This window comes from Trachurus trachurus (genome assembly GCF_905171665.1).
Source record: "Trachurus trachurus genome assembly, chromosome: 1".
In the NCBI taxonomy this organism is placed as follows: Eukaryota; Metazoa; Chordata; class Actinopteri; order Carangiformes; family Carangidae; genus Trachurus; species Trachurus trachurus.
In genome coordinates this window covers 991,874-1,011,914 of record NC_139891.1, presented here as the reverse complement: position 1 = coordinate 1,011,914, position 20,041 = coordinate 991,874, and positions in this window count along the sequence as shown.

The window sequence follows — 20,041 nt, the reverse complement described above, 5'->3', positions numbered from 1 at the left end:
TGTTGATTAGTCAGGAACACTTGTCATAAAGTTCGAGCTATTATACAAACTATTGTACAAACAACCATAATGCAGACCTTTATTTCAAAATGATGTTTTATTTGATTCCATAGGGAACACACATGAACATGCAACACACTATTCACAGCACGCAGTTCTTTCCATTTCACCGGAAACATTTCATTCCAACATGTGCAGCAACAGCATGGACAAATAAGAGAAATTCACACTAAATTCAATTGAAAATCAAAGCCATTCAACCAGCTATTGATTCATTCATCACAGCAGATATTTCCTGCATTTGACTTCACTGGTCTCAATTGGAAATGCATCAAAAGTGGCAGTAAACACGTGGAAGAGCTTTCTTGAGGCGATGAAAGCCGTTTTATTGGCAATGCAGGTGCCAGGATGACAGGTTTTTATGATGAATATCCAAGTAGATCTAGTTCTAGGACAAAGCCATTTCAAAGCTAGCCCATGAGACAGAATACAAGGCAGACAAGAAAATGCAGTTCCAGTCATACAAGCAAAGGGTTATGCATTCTCACCCCTGCATGAGCACAAGCAGGGGAATTTTATAGGATTTTAGATTAAACAATTGCATTTTTTTCCCTGATTAACCCAGGAAATAAAAAGTCTGTAGCAGGAGCTCACAAACAAAATAAGAAACACATGAGAGCAGCTAACAGTCAACCTAACAATGTTTGTTTGTGGTCACCATATTTTTGTTGGTGGATTAGTTGGTTAATGAAGGAACAGAAGAATAGTTCTCATTAAGAATGATAGATGGCATAAAACTAGTGGACAATTTTATTTAAAAAAAATGAATTATATAATAAATACATTATATATTATAAAAAATAATAAATAGTATGCACTTACTGTATACTTCAAAACATATACTACCAATCAATTCAACATTTCCATATTATATTATATTATGGTTTCACATCACCATGGAACCCATGTCTAAGGTTCAAGATGACACTAAGCCTGGTGTCTCCAGAAACTAAGGTCAAGCAGGTGGGGGGGCACTCAGCCTCCCAGGTTTAAAGGAAAATTCTGTCACTTCAAACCATGACCTTCTGTATTGATCCCAACAATGTCCACTGCCAACTTCAAGCATTATCCAACCTACTCAGCCTGGTTTCATTGTCCTCAGGGGATGGAAAGTGCACTGTTCAATAAATTGGCTTGAGTCTAACAAGACCTCAGGACGGAATGTGGGTTCAGATGTTGTACCATCCTAGATTTACAAGCAGGTGAGTTCCTTGTGTGCCAAAAAGGCATGGAACCTCCCTGTGTTTTTAGTTGACACAATAGGGTTGAACAATGAGGTTAGCATAACCCTCTGTCAGTTTTTGACACATAGTATAGGCTACATTTATGACTTACACACACAATTCCCCTCAAGGGTTAGGGCTATCTGTATGTTATATAAATGAAACCAGAAATAATTTATCTAAATAGCTTTGTTTTTTGTGTCTTACATGAATGATGAAGTTGTAAAAAATGAAAAAAAGAAAAAGAAAATACCAACATTTCTTCTGAATAGATTGCCTGAGTTGATGGTACCAATGTCCTAACCATGGACTTAAAGGGAAAGTTCACCCAAAATTCAAATTTCATTGAAGTATTGAAGCCCCGACATTAGAAATTGTTCCGCCGGTCAGTGCAAATCACGAGGGATTTGCATTGCATTGCATTTTTTTTCGGAACAATTTCTCATGTCGGGGCTTCAATACAAGAGGGACATTACAGACGAGCAGTATGGAGATATTTGGATGTTTTTTGGTGTGTCTTTTTGGACGAAGAAAGTTGGTATCCATCGACAACCATTATATGGACAAATACTGCTGCACGGACCCCCCCGTAGAGAAGGAACGGAGGACTCTGAAAATTCTCACACCTCTTAGTTGACATGAGGGTGAGTAGATAATGAGTGAAATTTGAATTTTGGGTAAACTATCCCTTTAAAGAACTACACTCTCTATACTATACTCAGCCCTTTCTGGGAGAAGGCCAAATCTCCTCTCAGCTGCTGAGGAGAGGGTAGTCAAGTGGCCCAGGGTTGTCCATGTAGTGTACAAGTGGAGTGGCCAAGTGGGGGTAACAGGATAAAATTCACCTCTTCCACCTGAACTGGCTGCAGAAGGGTGAGGAGGGGAGTCATATACCTGGCTCTGTGGGTGCCATTGCATCTGTGCCCGAGGCTGACTGGGTCTTCCTATAGAGAAAAACAGGAGATTGAACTGTCTCTGTTGAGGTAAAGAGACTGGCTAGTGCCATAACAAAGTGGCCCCAGATCACACTCACCACCTCTGGATGCAGCTGTGTATAGTGTGTGTGTGTTATTAAGCGTAGATTTTTCTGAGGGCCTACTCCAAGGCTCAGGAGGCAGCACTCTCACTGAGCACATATCATTCATCCAAGTAAATAAAGGACTTGTGAATGTGCAGGGGGCTAGTGATTTATTGAATGAACGGGGCCGCCTAGACCTTGAAGGCTTTGCCATTTAATGTGAAGGTGAAGTAACACCTATGTCTCTCCAAAACTGGAATCTGTGAACATGTCATAAAAGTGAGTATGCCAGAGGCAAAACAGTAACCTTAAATGACGACCTTCCAAAAATCAGTGCACAGATTTGAAAGATGTGAAGTGTATTAAACTGAAAGAGTGGCACTATTTATCCCCCATACACTCAGCTCACCAGTTAAAGCAGAAGTAAGCGATCCAGTGGTTTTGGCTAACTTCTTGTCAGCGGATGGAGTTATCAGTCCCCGTCCTCGTCCCTATACGTCACCACATTCATGCACATCCCTTGGCTGCACACACAGAGAGGACCGCCCCTTTATGCCGTTCTCTCTCCTCATTGGATAAAGCTTGTAGGATACAAGGAAAGTTTTCTCCTCGGCTTACAGCAGAGCAGAATGACTGACAGACCCGTGTTTCAGACCAAACACTCTATATAAGTGAATGCTGTCGGAAGATAGAACTATTTAAGACTTATATTAACACAAAAAATCTGCTTACTTCTGCTTTAAAGGGATAGTTCACCCAAAATTGAAATTTCACTCATTATCTACCCGCCCTCATGTCGACTAAGGGCTGGGAGAAGTGTCCTCCGTGGCTTCTCTGAGTTACAGGGGGTCTCGGCGTAGCAGTGCATGTCCATATAACGGTTGCAAATGGATACCAACTGTCTTCGTAACAAAAAGACACACCAAAAAACATCCAAACACCTCCATGCTGCTCGTATGTAATGTCTGTTTTGTATTAAAGCCCCAAAAAAGTCTACATTTCAAGCTTGTTTGTAGCGGAAGCTCCTCTTCCTGGTTCGTCAAATTTGGACGAACCAGGGTCTGTCCTCTTCCCAGTTCGTCCAAATTTGACGAACCGGGAAGAGGAGCTTCAAGAAGCTTCCGCTACAAAACAAGCTTGAAATATAGACTTATATAATTTTTTTCGGGACAATTTCGCATTTCGGGGCTTCAATACAAGACGGACATTACATACGAGCAGCATGGAGGTATTTGGATGTTTTTTGGTGTGTCTTTTTGTTACGAAGACAGTTGGTATCCATTTGTAACCGTTATATGGACATGCACTGCTACGACGAGACCCCCTGTAACTCAGAGAAGCCACGGAGGACTCTGAAACTTCTCCCAGCCCTTAGTCGACATGAGGGTGAGGAGATCATGAGTGAAATTTCAATTTTGGGTGAACTATCCCTTTAAAGGGACACAGAATCAACACCCATGCAGAGCATCTAAAATATCTTCTCCAACTAGGTCAGACTTTGCAATGGTAGCAGCTGTGTATGTTAAGTGTCTGTGCAAGCTGAATGAGAAATAACATGCTGTAAGCTGTCGAGCTTCTTTCAGTTTGTAGAATAAAGACAACGCATTTATCGTAAAACTCAAACTCCTTTTGATCCCCCATCAGTGAACAATGTTGCCGTTGATGCAGACACTCAAAAAACACAGACAACTCACAGCACACACACACACACACACACACACACACACACACACACACACACACCTTTTACTGCTTAACCATGGAAATCAGGGAAAGAGGCCACACAAGTTTGTACAGCCACATGGATGGCCACTGCAGATGATTTCAGTCCCTGTACATATGGACATATTTAAAGGTGGAGTAATAGTTCCAACATGTTATCTCACGTATCTCTCATGGTGTCAAATAATGGAAATACTTTTGGTTCTGAGATATGAGCATCGTGGTGGCACTGGAGAAAAGTCAGCAGGTTTAATTTTCTAATAATTAGATGCTGGGGCTGGTTTCACTGGAAGCTTGCATGGATAAGCAGTTTATCTAATGGAGAGATAGATGGATAGATTTTAAGATTAAAATGAAAAAAATCAGATTTGCACCCATGTTCACATGGCTGTAGCTTTAACCTGAAAGTCATCATCATCATATTTACTGAATGCCCCTTAAAGGGTGACAGGCACAAGACATTGAACATATAGAGCAGTGTATCAACACATCAAGTGCACATTGTCGACACGTTCTAGGACAGTCAGCTTACAACAATAGTAAATCTCATAAAGTATTTAAAAATGCGTATCATAAAATAAAACATCCTTTCCACCAAAGTAGGTGTATAGTTATTAATTAAATAAATAGACAGAAAAATAAATCCATGCACATGTAAATAGCAACAACAACACAGTGCATTATCTCCTCCTCTCCACAGCATTCAGAGCCTGGATGGAGATAGGCACAAATGAAATTTTTTGGTTGCCGAGGGGACGGATAGGTGGAGGCCAGCAGGGAGCCTCTTGTACTCTTGGCCGAAAGGATAAGAGTCATCCATAGGGATGGACGTCGCTTTCTTAAGCACCTGTTTATTAAAAATGTCATCCAGGCCACTGAATTCCATCCCAGCTATTTTGGAAACTACTCGTACAATCCTCTGGAGGGAGTTCTTATCCTCGTTACCAAGGTTTCGAAAACACATCCTTGTGGTGAGACAGTGGAAGATGTGAGTAGGCTGGACAGTGTTCCATTGACTCTGACTTGTGGGGATCTGTTTGTGAGGAAGTCAATGATCCAGCCCACAAGCCATGCATCTATACCAAAGAAATGTGTTTGTTTATCAGCTAAAACATGAGGCTGGATTGTATTGAAAGCTGATGAGAAATCAACAAAAAGCAACCTGGCACGTCACTGCAGTCTTCTAGATGTTTGTAGAGGAGGTAAAGTAAGGTAGCAGAGGCATCTTGAACGCCTCTCTTAGCTCTAAGCAAATTGAAAAGGATCTAGCAGATGCTCAGTTTCAGCTAATAACTCTGCTTTGACCAACTTTTCAAACTGTTTCATGACCATAGAGGTAAGAGCCACTGGCGTTTTGGCGACAAGGACTGCATGGTGCTTATGGATGGTAATGCCAGTTGGTCAGTCCATTGTTTTTCTTGGCTGTTCTCAGAAGATTCCTCCAGCACCACTCAGAGGTTATTGTGTTACATTGACTAGAAACTAAACATTAATTGGGAGGATTGCCATACAATAGCTTCTTCCTGTAGGCCAGTACATTTGGTTCTTACTTCAGTGGCTCAACATTTTGGAACGATTGGTGTAAATCATTTGAGTCCTTTTTTTTTATAATGCTACACCCAGACAACAGCTCAAACTGAGTTTGTCTCAAAGGGCTTTACATCTCATCATTACAGAATCCACTGGGTCATGTGGATGGGCAGTTGGTGCTTGTATAGAGCTACAAATACTGTATTTGTGTCAGGATGAGGGGAAAGCAGGAGGACCCAAACACAGGAGCGAAAACAGGTTTGCAAACTGAGGTTTAATACTTTAACACGCAGGAACAGAACACCATGAACCACTGAAAGACACACAAGACTAAATACAACAGAACTAATCAAAGTAACAAGCAACAGGTGAGGAGACAGGCGGGCAAAGAAAGCTGATTGGTGGAGACACACAAGGAGCAGGGCAGGGCTGACGAGGTGAAACACAGGACAGGTGTGCAAGGAGAGTGAGGTGGGAGAACACAGGAAGTAATACTAGAACCAAATGCACAAGAAATGAACTACAAAATAAAAGAGGAACTGAAGAAAACAAGAGTCCAAAACAACAGAAAACCGAGCCACTAAATGGCGGCAGACCAAGGGCCATGACAATTTGTATTTTTCTTCAAAAAACGGCCCAGCAAAGACTTATTTTCTGAAGAAAAACAAACTCTTTGAATGTTTCGATCTGCTGAGATGATCACTCTATTACAGAGATTTTATTGAATCTATTTAACCTTTTATTATTGCATGGTTTGTAAACATAAATCTGTCTGACAAGAGCAGGCTCAGCAGTCTTAATAAAACTGTTATTAAATTCTCAGGGAGGAGTCAGACCAAGCTTTCAGTCATGGGGCCTGTCCCAATATGCACACACACTTGGGCACTTGGCGTGCGCGTTCATGTTCTTAGTGTCAGTGCGCAAGTGTGTCCCATTTCTCCAACGACTGAAAGTGCAGCGCGCTTGATCTGCACTTTACCCACACTTATGGTAAGACCGCATCCGAGCGGTATTTGGCCAAGTATAAATCCCACAATGCACCACGGTGAGGTCCGCCGTCACCGGCAGCCACAAGCCCGTTTAGGAAATGCGATTGAATTAATCTCAATAAAATGAAATTAACTTTCTATCTCATAATTCTGACTTTTTAATGTCATATTTTATATTCATCATGCTCTGTTCATGTTTTTATTTTTTCGTTTTTCTTGTTTGTTTTATTTACTCACGGAGTTGGGCTTACATGTTTATGATCTGAATCTTGCGCATAGAGACACTTTAGGAGTAGATGAGACTGATCCAGCAGCACTGTTTATTAAAACGGTTGCTGTGTGTGTGTAGTAGTTGTGCTAGTGTGCTGTGCGCAACGGCACAGGCTGCACTTGTCAAGTGTGTCCCGATTGCTTTTAAATATCCCCCCACACGCTTGACCACTTAATCCATGCTTGCACACTATATGTAAATATACGTTCCGCCGGCAAAACGTCACCAAAGTGTGTGCGTAACCAAGCGCACTGAGCCAAGTGTGGAGGAATGGGACAGCCCCATGGACTATGGACATGCTCAACAATAATCAGCACTGATTGTTCCCTTACACTTATCCTGACCTATTTGCACTTATTTGCGTGTAAGCACATTGCACTTTGTTTATTTTAATTTAGTATGTATTATTGATTTGTATTGCTTTGTTTTGTTTTTTTTATATTGTCCTTTTGTATGTGAACCCTGCTGCAAAACTAATTTCCCTTTTGGGGCTTCACCAAAGACACACTAGGCACTTTTCCATATGGCTACCTCTTTCCATATATTTACAGACACAGGACCTGACATAAGCTGGAAGAAAACAAAAAAGCAGAACACAGAAACAAATATGGTTTCATAAGAAACCTTGATTTGAAATCCCAAATTAGACATGCATTTCACTGAAAAAGGGACAAACATTATGTTGCAGGATATAATATTAGTTTTCAACCCTACTTAACATAGCTGATCATTCTTCTGCAATTGAGGCAGGCATATGGACCAGGACCTAGCAGAGATCAAAGACAGAGCTAGGAGAGAGAGAATACTGGAGTTAATCATTCATAAAATGACCAGAAACACAACAAATCATTTTTTTCTGTATTAGTAAGCAGCTGTTTTATCTGCATTTTCAGAGTTTATTATATCACGTTAAAGGGATAGTTCACCCAAAGTAATTGCACTGGTGCTGGCGCAAATCTCGCAAGATTTGGACGGACCAGGAAGAGGAGCTTCCGCTTTAAACAAGCTTAAAATATATATAGATTTATTTTTTTTCGGGACAGTTTCTCATGTCGGGGCTTCAATACAAGAGGGACATTACAGACAAGCAGTATGGAGGTATTTGGTAGTTTTTTTGGTGTGTCTTTTTGGACAAAGAAAAGTGAGCTCCGTTCGCAACCGTCATATGGACATGCAGTGCTGCACGGAGCCCCGCTGTAACTCAGAGAAGGCACGGAGGACTCTGAAACTTCTCCCACGACAGTTGTAGGAGTGACAGTCGTTGGCACTCCTACAACTGTCGTTGGCACTTGGAGCACAAAAGGGAACCAGTGACATCATCACCCTTGTGAAACGCCCACACAAGAGGTTAAATAGTGAGTCTCCACACCAGATAGTTGGACCAGTCCAAGCCTGGTCAGCTGCGTACATGAACTGATGAAGCCTCTTGGATGAGAGGTGAAACGTCTTCCTAGACAAATAACTAAGTCCAGTTGCTTTCGATTTAACCTCCTTTGAAATACTATGACCTGGACAAATGAGAATATGCACCGGCATAATGAGTGAAATTTGAATTTTTTTTAAAATGATAATGATATGCCATGTTCACAACATGTTTGTGGTGCATGTTATTGCATGTTTCATATGAGCACGTTAGCATTATCACTGTAGAGAGTGGCATGTAGCATGCTGGTGTTAGCGTCAAAATGAAAGCACCACTGTCTCTACTCCAGCCTCAAACAGCTGCAGAAGATATTATGCTCAATCACCCACTTCTCTTCAAAATAAAAACAAAATCCTGCTCCCAGTGAACTGACAATGCTTTTATGAAAGAGAAGTTGGGGAGGGGAGTGATGTTTATGTTGTGCATGAACGAAGAAAAAAGCAGTCGCTCAACTCATAGCCTTGATGTAGAAAAAAAATATATAATTTATTAAAAAAGGGCCGACGTTTCGACCTCACACAGGTCTTCCTCAGGGTGTACATGAATGAGTGGAAATGCCAATATGTGTGAAAACATAGAAGTCGGAATGCTGTCTTGCATCATCTTACAACATGAATGTAAATTGACCAAGCTGGCATGTGTGAATACATCTGTATGCACATGCAGAGTGTGAGAATTGTTTAAGATACAAACAGACAGTGAAACACATTCTTCTGGGAGAGATTGAGATATAATGGCTTATGACCTGCAAATTTACAACAAAGATATAACCACAACTCGACCTGCATGTCAAATAATTCATCTTTTGTATTCATCAGTGTTTGAAATTTTTCTGTTATATAACTCTTCCCACACACATAAGAAGTTGCAAAAAAAAAAAAAAAAAACAGCATATAGAAGATTTAACATGCAAATTCAGTCGTCTTCAGAGTCGAGCTGAAAACCCCTGACAGTGTTTAACAAGAAGGAGCTGAATCAACATTTGGTTGTTTTATTTTAATGGAGGAATTTTGAATATGTGTCTGTTTTTGAAGCTCTGTTTTTGATGTCTTAATTTCACTGTTGCACTCTGCTGGGCGCTCTTTATTCATTTTTACCAACTGAACAATAAACAGGAGAAAGCAGTCGCATGTAAGACATTACAGTTTCAGCGTGATAAAAAAGGCATTCATATGATTTGTGATGAAGCCATCAAGTGTGTGTGTGTGTGTGTGTGTGTGTGTGTGTGTGTGTGTGTGTGTGTGTGTGTGTGTGTGTGTGTGTGTGTGTGTGTGTGTGTGTGTGTGTGTGTGTGTGTGTGTGTGTGTGTGTGTGTGGAGCGGCTGCTCAGACAGATTGAGCCACTGATAGGTGGGTGAAACCTTACTTTGAGCATATGAAGTCTGGGACAATATAACAGATGTATTGAACCATAGCCACAGCTTTATAATTCTCAGGACAAGTATTAAATGGCATCATTGAGCTCACCACCTGTTTCCCATCCATCCATCAGTTCCATGCAGGGCTGGAGCTGAGGTCAGGTGATATAGGGTGAGGGCAGGGTACACTGTGGACACAAGTAGCGAGTCTGTCACAGAGCCAACATATGGAGATGAACAACACACACACACACTCACTCAACATTCATGCATGCTCACAAGCCAACACGACGCCGTATAGCGGCACATTCGGTGCGATGCGCCCGCTTCTCCTGCCGGTGTTGTGTCAGATCCTGGTTCCCCCTCGGGCTGTGTCTCTCCCAGCTGTTTCCAACACAGCTCTGTCCCGTTTGGAAGGAAAAGGAAGCCCATATGTGGAAAGACGTCGCCTCTGAGAAGTAGAATGTGTTTTATAGAAGAGGAACACACATTTCAGGACCACTGTATAATCAAAACAGACATGTGCTGTGATCTTAAGCCTCCTTTCATATTAACAATACCTGAACACCGCTGGAACGACAGTGGAATGGGACATTTGGGGTTAAAGACGCGTAAGAATAATACAGTGCAATTTCAATAGGGTCCTCACTGGATGGTGCTGCAGTCTAGAGGGCTGCATTGGGATTGGGTCCCCCCGGGTAAAACAAAACACTGCGGGAGCGACAGGGTGCACACCATGGATGTATTATATTATTATATTATAGATCCATGGTGTGCAGCCCCCCCCCCTCCACGCGTGCACACCTAAACCGGGCTCTACAAACACTTGTGCGCATATCATGCCTCGTAATGGGACTCATTATTAATAATAGCCTAGTGCACAACTGAAAATATTGTAGCGACCCCGCAGTAATGTTATGATGTTTAAGTTCTGTGATTTCTGACAGACTGAGTGAGTGAGGAGGAGCAGAGGAAGAAGTGAGAGCTGTCAGATAAGTTTGTGTAATGTTGTTGTAGTTACGTCGGGTCGGACGCTAGTCACACTACAATATCAATAAAAACGTGTGCTTAACATAGATGTGAAATAGCCGCAAAGCGGAGCCAGTTTCCTTTCGGCCCCGTTAACAGATTGTGCCAGATGCGCCAGAGCGCGCACCTCTGTGCCAGGCTCGCGCTCTGCAGCGATTTGTGTTAATTCATCTTAACAGAGCACACGAGAGATTAATACACACAATCACACAGGCTACGCATACATACGGGCTACACAGGATACACATACCCACAGACACGCAGCTGAGGGGCCGAGGCGCCGAGTGGGTGCTCAACCTGGTCAGTGGGTGCTCGTGCCCCGGAGTGCGGGACAGGAGAAGACACAAAATCAATGCATCTCTATTATTGTGCGGGCATAAATTCTTAGAGTTTTGCAGGTGCGGGCGGGAGTGGACATGCACATTGCGGGAGTGGGCGGGAATGTAACACACACGTTGCGGGCGCGGGCGGTAATGGTCAGAAATTCAGCAGGAGCGGGATGAAGAAAACAGTCCCGCGCAGGGCTCTACTGCAGTCACTTGGGCCCTAAAAATCAGAACCGTGGTTTTTGGCTGTTCAGACTGTTAAATGGATAGTTCACCCAAAATTAAAATTTCACTCATTTTCTACTCACCCTCATGTCGACTAAGGGTTGGGAGAAGTTTCAGAGCCATCCGTGCCTTTTTGGAGTTACAGGGGGGCTCCGCGCAGCACTGCATTGCCACATGACGGTAGCAAATGGGGCTCACTTTTCGGTGTGTCATTTTGGATGAAGAAAAGTGAGCCCCATTTGCTACCGTCATATGGCAGTGCAATGCTGCGCGGAGCCCCGTTGTAACTCCAAGAAGGCACGGATGGCTCTGAAACTTTCCTTTCTCTCATCACTGTCCAATCAAAGGTAAAAAAAAATTCCAACAATAGGCCTATATTTAAAACAGCCTGGGTCTGACTGACATCAGTCTTAATGTCAGTGCTACTAATTGTCAAAACCACAACTCACCACTCAGTGATTTGCTGAGCAGTTATAACTTATTCAGGAATTAGCACTGCTGCTTTAGGAATGATGGTAAGCCTATACTCAGCAGTCATTTATTCAGATTAATGACAGATTTCAGTGGATTCCTTTGAAACCTACTTGCAGAAATGTGTGCTCACTGAAAAATCTTGAATCATGTAACCAGAAATATACACAATGTTGTGATGGAAATCCAAACACATACTGTAGGATCCGCAGGAATTGATGTCCATTTTCACCCACAATTTGATTTATGAAGAGAAGAACAGTAGAAACACCACCTGCAGGTAAACTGTTCTAGCAGTTCTTTTCTTTCTTTTTATTTTATTTTACAGTGACAATACAGGACAGACTAAACAAGGTGTAAACAACAGTAATAAAAACAACAACAACGTTTTGTGGTTTTATGTGTGTGTGTGGTCTTGAATAATAACAGAAAAAAAAAATCATAGAAAAATTACTAACAAAATTACAAAATACGCCAAAAACACTATTATGAGCAGAGACAAAGATGATAAGGTTGGTAAGTAGAATAGGATAAATACAATTAAATAGAATAAAAATAAATAAATACAAGTAACAATATGGAGAGTGGGTGGAGGAGGAGGGGGTTTTTCAAATTTATTGTATACCTCGGGTCCCTGCCGACCCGCAGGGACCGGCCCGTCGCCCCCCAACACCTCCAGACCCCTCCCTGACCCCGCGTGCCCCTGACCAACACCTTACCCTATATCTAACTGTGTCTGTAATTTCATCTTCTATTATTGTATTGAAGCCCCGACATGAGAAATTGTTCTGCCGGTATTTGCATGGACACAGGAAGAGCAGTGAACTGAGACACTGGGAGCTTCCGCTACAAACAAGCTTGAAATATAGACTTATTTAATTTTTTTCGGAACAATTTCTCATGTCGGGGCTTCAATACAAGACGGACATTACAGACGAGCAGTATGGAGGTATTTGGATGTTTTTTGGTGTGTCTTTTTGGACGAAGAAAGTTGGTATCCATTGACAACCATTATATGGACAAATAGTGCTGCGCGGACCCCCCCGTAAAGGGACGGAGGACTCTGAAAATTCTCACAGCTCTTAGTTGACATGAGGGTGAGTAGATAATGAGTGAAATTTGAATTTTGGGTGAACTATCCCTTTAATATAGATGAAGTATAGAGGGAGTTCTAGCAGTTCTGACTGTGTTGTGTTTTCTCTTTTTACATAATTTGGGTGAATTGACCCCTTAGCTATAAAGGAGGCTGTAACCCCATGGACCCCTCGGACAAAACAGCTTAACGGTCATATGCCCAAGAGGCGGAGCCGAGCATGGCTGACATTTTCTTCACTGCTGGGTTACCTGACCAGCACAGCGTTCAAGTAAGACTTGGCTTTTACAGACATCAGTTTCCCAGACTTGACTCTTATTGCCTGGCAGTATGCCAACGAGGACTAACAGCTCAGCACCTGGCCCTGTGGTTGGGACCCCTTGCTAATTCACTCTCAGAGTGTAGTGTCATCTTCGGTGACCTTTGCTGACTCAACTCAACTTATATGCTTCACAGTGACTTGCCTTGAAACACTAGAGAGGGAGTGAATTACAATGTGTGGATTTGTGCGGCCAGTTTTTAGACCTGTTCCCACGGCAACAGTGCTGATCTGATGAGGTGAAGTCTAAATACAAAACACAGTATCAATAGCTGCTTATAAATTATGGTTGTGTGCTTTGATCCAGTGACAGTATTGAGGATGCGTATAACATCCATGTGCACAGTGCCATCTAGTGCCAAAAACTCTAACACCTGCTCATGGGAAGTGAATGTATACTGTGAGAGCACATCCACGAAGGAAGAAACGCATCATTCAACATTCATTCAGAGGTAGGCTATAGGGAGTGTCACACTGTCATTATTTGTGCTGGCTAAAATTAAAGGCTATGTGCAGATATATTGCCAGCATATTTTTCAGAGCTTTTATTTATTTATGTTTACCTTTTCCTGTCATTATTGCCTAAACCTGCAGATCAGCAAGAAAAAAAAAAAACCTCTGTCTCTATCTCTCCGACTCTTGTCTGTTCTTGTTCTTTTCATGTTTTAGCATGAATCAAGAACAGAATAAGAATCAGACAGAGGTGAGTTGAGGGATATTCTTTGTATGGCCTGCTGATTGGTTGAGATGAAAGCTGTGAACATCATTCAGTTGCAATTGTTTTCATTATTGTTTTTATTATTTTCTTCTCTGCATTTTCCCTGTAAATACTTAATCCCAAACTCCATAAGAGAACTTACAAGATAGTGTGAGGCACTTTACAACGCATGGGAACAAATTTGTCCTCCTTGCGTAATGCATCTCTGTCAGTGCTACATTGTGGTTATCATGATTATGAGGCTGCTTTTGTAGATGTACTGCCAGACAGTATGGCTGCTGACTTGTCCTGTGGATTTTTATTGTGTATATTGGATTGATCCCAAAATGTAAAATGGGTAAGGTTCGAAGGTCTGTGGATTAACTTTTAGTACCTGTACAGTTATACATGAACTATAAACTAAATTATACCACTAATCGCATACCCACAAACAGAAGCAGAGGAGGAAAAGTGACTGATAGTGGACAGAAAATATGAAAAATTAAATCACGGGTGAAGAGATGGACACTGAGTGATTTGTTGACTAGGAAAAGACACTTAATGATAATGTGTGGAACTTTTGTATTCTTCTAATAGCTGCAGCAGCATCCATTACAGTCATGGAGCATAATAACTTGTTGGTATCATCTGAGTTATTTGCAAATGCTAACCACCACAGGTGACAAACGACAGATTTACACAGAGCATGCAGATGAGAAGCAGGGAGATAGATTGTGCTGCAGTATTTTTGCATCTTGGTGGGTGAAAATCTAGTTTTTGCTGACCTCGAACATTGATCCAAAATCGTAGTACAATATGTATGTATGTATTGTATATATATATATATTATTTTTTTTTTGAAAAAAAAATTCACAGACCTTGAGAATAAAGTCATAATTTCACGAGAATAAAGTCGTAAATTCATGAGAATAAAGTCATAATATTTTAACCTGTTGTTTTAGAGGAGGAAAGTTGTTCAAATGAAGGCCGTGGAGCATTTTGTGAAGTTGTACTTCATAAACAAGCAGAGCCCCACTATGTAGTCAACCTTAAAATAATTCTTAACTCATTGAAGTGGTACATGGCAGCTCTGCTAAGCTCCAGGACCCGAGCTCAAGCCCAGTCTCCCTGCGCCCTGTGATGGGCCGCACGGCTAACCAGCCTCCCCTCCAGAGCTCCAGCTCTTGGCTTGGCACCGCTACCGGCAACGGCAACGGCACTGTTGGTACCGGTTCTGATATCAGCACAGTACTGGCGATGGCATCAAATTCACGTATAGGCTACTGCTCTGTGAACCACGTAGCAGACAGTTGCTCTTCTCAACCAGAGTACTACCAGTACCACGAATCCCACAGGGCTTGGCACATCAGCACCACATTGTCATCAGTATCAGGACTTTGAAAAGAATACGCAAGAAAATGAATCTGTTCCGCAGATATAACCAGGCCACTTAATTTCTCATAAAATCATGACTTTATTCTCGTAATATTATGACTTTATTCTTGTAAATGTATGGCTTTTTCCCTGTAATATGACTTAATATAATGTCTGTGATCTTTTTTTCTCAGTGTAGCCCTAATACTCAATCGTAATATAGAGAGACAGATAATAAAAGTCCTGAGATGTCTAACTGAAAGGGTGAAAAAATCACTGTTAAAATCCTTGTTTTATTATTAATTATTATTGATATCATTATTAATAATGTAAGAAAGTAACAAAGAGACACAGAAACAAGAAGTCTGATACTTTTTCTCCTCAAGCAGCACACTGAGTGGTTAGCTGGCGCCTATAACTTATAAGGTACAGGTGGACAGGATATTCACTCCACTTCAGTCAGTCATCTTATAATACACAATGTTCACAAATACCACTGCAGAACCTTCTGTACTCACCGGTCACCAGTTGTACAAATACTCCGTTTTATAATGTAAATGCAATAAGCAATAATTCTCGTTACGGTGCGATCAGTTGGATTTCGGCCGTGCCCGTCTCTCGCAGCAGCAGGGGCACGACGTCAGGGCACGTTGTCTAGGTGGATCATGTGACCAGGGTAGCCAGATCATTTCATTTAGGCTAAATTGAAGCCTAAATGAATTAGATTTTAAATCTAAATTGCCACGGGCAGGCCTTCACACACACACACACACACACACACAAAAAGCACAGACAAAAGGGCACTTAGGACATCAAGGGGCAAAGGGGCAAAGGTGCAAAAAATGCATAGATGACATATAATGGTTTCAAATCTAAAATACAGCGTGAAGTCTATTGTTCACCAAAAACAGGATGAAGCATGTGCCTGACAGACAGCTGCATTATCTCTCAGATGTCCAGGTTTCTGCGGAACCATCAACATGTTGTTCTGGGTTGCTCACATCAAAACACCAGGAATCAACATGCAGCTGGCTGTCAGAGTACTTGTGTTGAGCTTCAAGATATGTTTACAGAATACATATAGACAACAGAAGGAGAAGCCTTTGACGGGGTACGCTACAGCAGCAGTACTATGGTGGAAAAACCTATGAAACATTTGATCAAAGTTGCCCCAGATTGAAAAAGAGACTTTTTGGAGGAAGCACAGTCCAAAAAAGAAAGAGAAGGCCTGTCGATGTGTGTGCCATGTTTCCATCTCAGCCAATCAGCCAATGTCTTCTGCAGACATTTGCATTGGCTGCACTAGGAGGCATCCAGAGCACTTGTATTGTTATTACCCTTCGGCACACTATTGTCAAAGGCATATGTTTGAAAGTGCAAGCTGCATTTTCTCAGTAAACTGAAACCACTGAAACTGACTTATTATTTTATATATATGTAATATTTCATTGAACATAATCATGACAGTAACTAAAATATTCCTGTCTGTATCTATATAATGAATCACTCCACCCAGGTTTACTTTCTCTTCTCAACCATGCTCTGATGAAGACCCTGAAGTGGTCAAAAGTATTTTTCTTTTTTGGTTATGTCTTTTTTCTTGATATGCCAAAATGTAGTAATGACATTTTAACCACATCTATAGGCTGTAGATGAGTGTGGCTGAAGTAAGCTCAGCAATTTCCTACTTATCTACTTCATTTGACTTGAGAATGAATGCTGGTAATACTCTGTCCCAATGAAGACAAAAGCCAGATTTTAGCATGTGTTGGTTGAGTTTTTGTAGTGAAGTCTTACTGGGAGTCTAGGGACAGTATGGGAGTGCAGCCAATGAGCACACCCTTATTATTAAACAACTGTTACAATAAAGTAGCATATAAAACCAATAAATGGGAACTGACTACAGTCACTACACTTTTAACATAAAAGGAGAAACAGAAACTGTGAGCTGAGTTGCCAACATACAGGATATTTATTAGCAGGTGAAAGGCTTCAGATCACATGAGCATCTCCCCTCAGGTGACCTGCAAGCCCACGCCTTGCCCACATGAATGGCTAGCCCAGTGGTTCCCAACTATTATTGTCGAGAAAGAATAATGATAAAAAGAATAATAATTAGTTAAAAGAATATTTTTATATGTATTTTTTAAAAATCAATGCTAGACATTTCAGGCGACCCCACGTGGGGTCCCGACCCCAAGGTTGAAAAACGCTGGGCTAGCCCCTCTGGTTGGCCAGCTGATAATTAAAGATAATTATAGTAATTCCTAGATATTCTGTAAATTAGGAAGGTTTCATGTTGCTTGAATGGTTCAATTATGTGAGAACTTGTTTTACAGTGTATTTAGGCAGCAGTACCTGTAAATTGCCAAAAGGTGGCACTAGTGCTATAAGAGCGAACATAGTGGGAGTATAGCAAGAAATGGTTCCGGCAGAGACATACTTCGCAAAAGTCTTCATTATATGTGTGGCCCTGACTGATCCTGGGCATCACCACTCTGTCCTCGCTGTGGAGATAAGACCCATGATGGGCCACGTGCTGTTTGTCTAATGGCGCTTTTCCACTAGCACTGCCGTGCTTTTTTTTCCCTTTTTTTTGCTTTTTTTGCTTTTCCACTAGCCCCTATTACCTGGTACCAGGTACTATTTTCGTACCGCCTCGGCCCTGGTTCCAAGCGAGCCGAAGCGATACTATAACGTGACGTCAGCTGGTAACGTGACGTCACGTTATAGTATCGTTATAGTGTCCACTGATTGGGCAGAGCGTCAGAGTGCGAGCGCTACGTCCGACATAAGAATCAAACCCAGAAATTTCAAAAACACAGCGGCAACAGCGACCACTGATCTGTACCGAGACCCGAGTGAAATGATGCTGTGTGGAAAACCACACTGTGGTCTGTAATCGAGGTGCAGACGAGTGAGTTTGGAGCTGATGAGTGGATCGAAAAAAGAGAGAGAGACAATGCGGGCCCGCGATCGCCCCCGTGCCGACCCCGCCCCTGCTGAGGAGGAACTAGAAGAACTCAACTGTAGTGGAAAAGCATCTTTACCGAGCCGAGCCGTGCCGTGAAAGTGTAGTGGAAAAGCGCCATAAGTCTATACCATGACATTCTAGAGTGACAGTCATCCTCTGTAGCTTTGCACTTGTTGTCAGTCTGGTGGCTGCCCCATCAGCTTTCACACAGGCCGTTAATATTACGATTTTGGCACCACCCCCAGAGAAGGAGGTGGGTTGCAAAACTGGAAAACCAATTCCACTTGGAAGATGGAATCTTCATCTCTTGTCACCACAGTGAACACAGCGCGCAACCCGTATCTACAACTCAGAATAAAAAGTAGGAAAGGAACAGCAAAGGAAATATCCAATCTGTGTCTGTAACAACAGAAATCATTTAGACTGGTTTCTGAGAAAAGCTTGTAGGTAAAATTAACTTGTGCTCTGTCTCTGACCACTGTGATGTGATTTTGATGTGAGTTTTGTCACATGATCTTTTATTTAGTATAAGGAGTTTTAATTACTTTCTAGGCTGTAGTACTTTGTTGTTAACAGCTGTGGCTAATAATAAACCTTGACGTCCTCCTAATGATCCGACCCAGCATGTCATAACATACGCAACTTTGGTTTCTTTGATAGTGACGCTCATATTCGGACCAGTGTCTCGAACACTCTCACTGCAGTAAAGGCTTTGGAGCAGGTTTTCCCTGTTTAGACAACCATGATGAACTCCTTGCCAGCTTGCAGCATGTGTATGCACTAAGTCAGAGGAAGTGACAGACTGCAGGGAGCGACACATTGCCATGAAGATCCTATTAAATAACATAAAAAACAGCAAGTTCAAACCAGAGAGGCAGCCTGCGGGTTGTGTGGTAGGACGGCTGCAGTCATCACTGTCTGGGAGGCGTTGGTGCACCTTTCGCTGACACAGGACTGAGACAGACATGACAGAGCCACATCTCCCCCTGTTGAGAGAAAAGTATAGTGCTTGTCAAATTTCTGCATGCAATGCTTCAAGCTGTAGCTGAAGCAGGGGAAACTGTGAGGTGGAGTGTTAGGCTCACAGACACATACACTCATATATTACTAAGAAAATACTGTTAGAAATCTATCTACTGTATCTATCTATCTACTCTATCTATCTATCTATCTATCTATCTATCTATCTATCTATCTATCTATCTATCTATCTATCTATCTATCTATCTATCTATCTATCTATCTATCTATCTATCTATCTATCTATCTATCTATCTTTCTTTCTACCCCTCTCTATCTCTATCTGCCTCATGCTATCACCCCCCTCTCTCTGTCTCTTTTTCTTCTTTCTTTCTTTTACCCCGTTCCTCTGTCTTTTAACTTTTAAAGGGATAGTTCACCCAAAATTCAAATTTCACTCATTATCTACTCACCCTCATGTCAACTAAGAGCTGTGAGAATTTTCAGAGTCCTCCGTGCCTTCTCTGAGTTACGGGGGGGTCCGTGCAGCAGTATTTGTCCATATAATGGTTGTCAATGGATACCAACTTTCTTCGTCCAAAAAGACACACCAAAAAACATCCAAATACCTCCATACTGCTCGTCTGTAATGTCCCTCTTGTATTGAAGCCCCGACATGAGAAATTGTTCCGAAAAAATTTAAATAAGTCTATATTTTAAGCTTGTTTGTAGCGGAAGCTCCCAGTGTCTCAGTTCACTGCTCTGCCTGTGTAAGTGCAAATCTCACGTGATTTGCACTGACCGGCGGAACAATTTCTCATGTCGGGGCTTCAATACAAGAGGGACATTACAGACGAGCAGTATGGAGGTATTTGGATGTTTTTTGGTGTGTCTTTTTGGACGAAGAAAGTTGGTATCCATTGACAACCATTATATGCATGACTCTTACCCGGGAGGTGTGGGTTCAATCCCCGCCCGG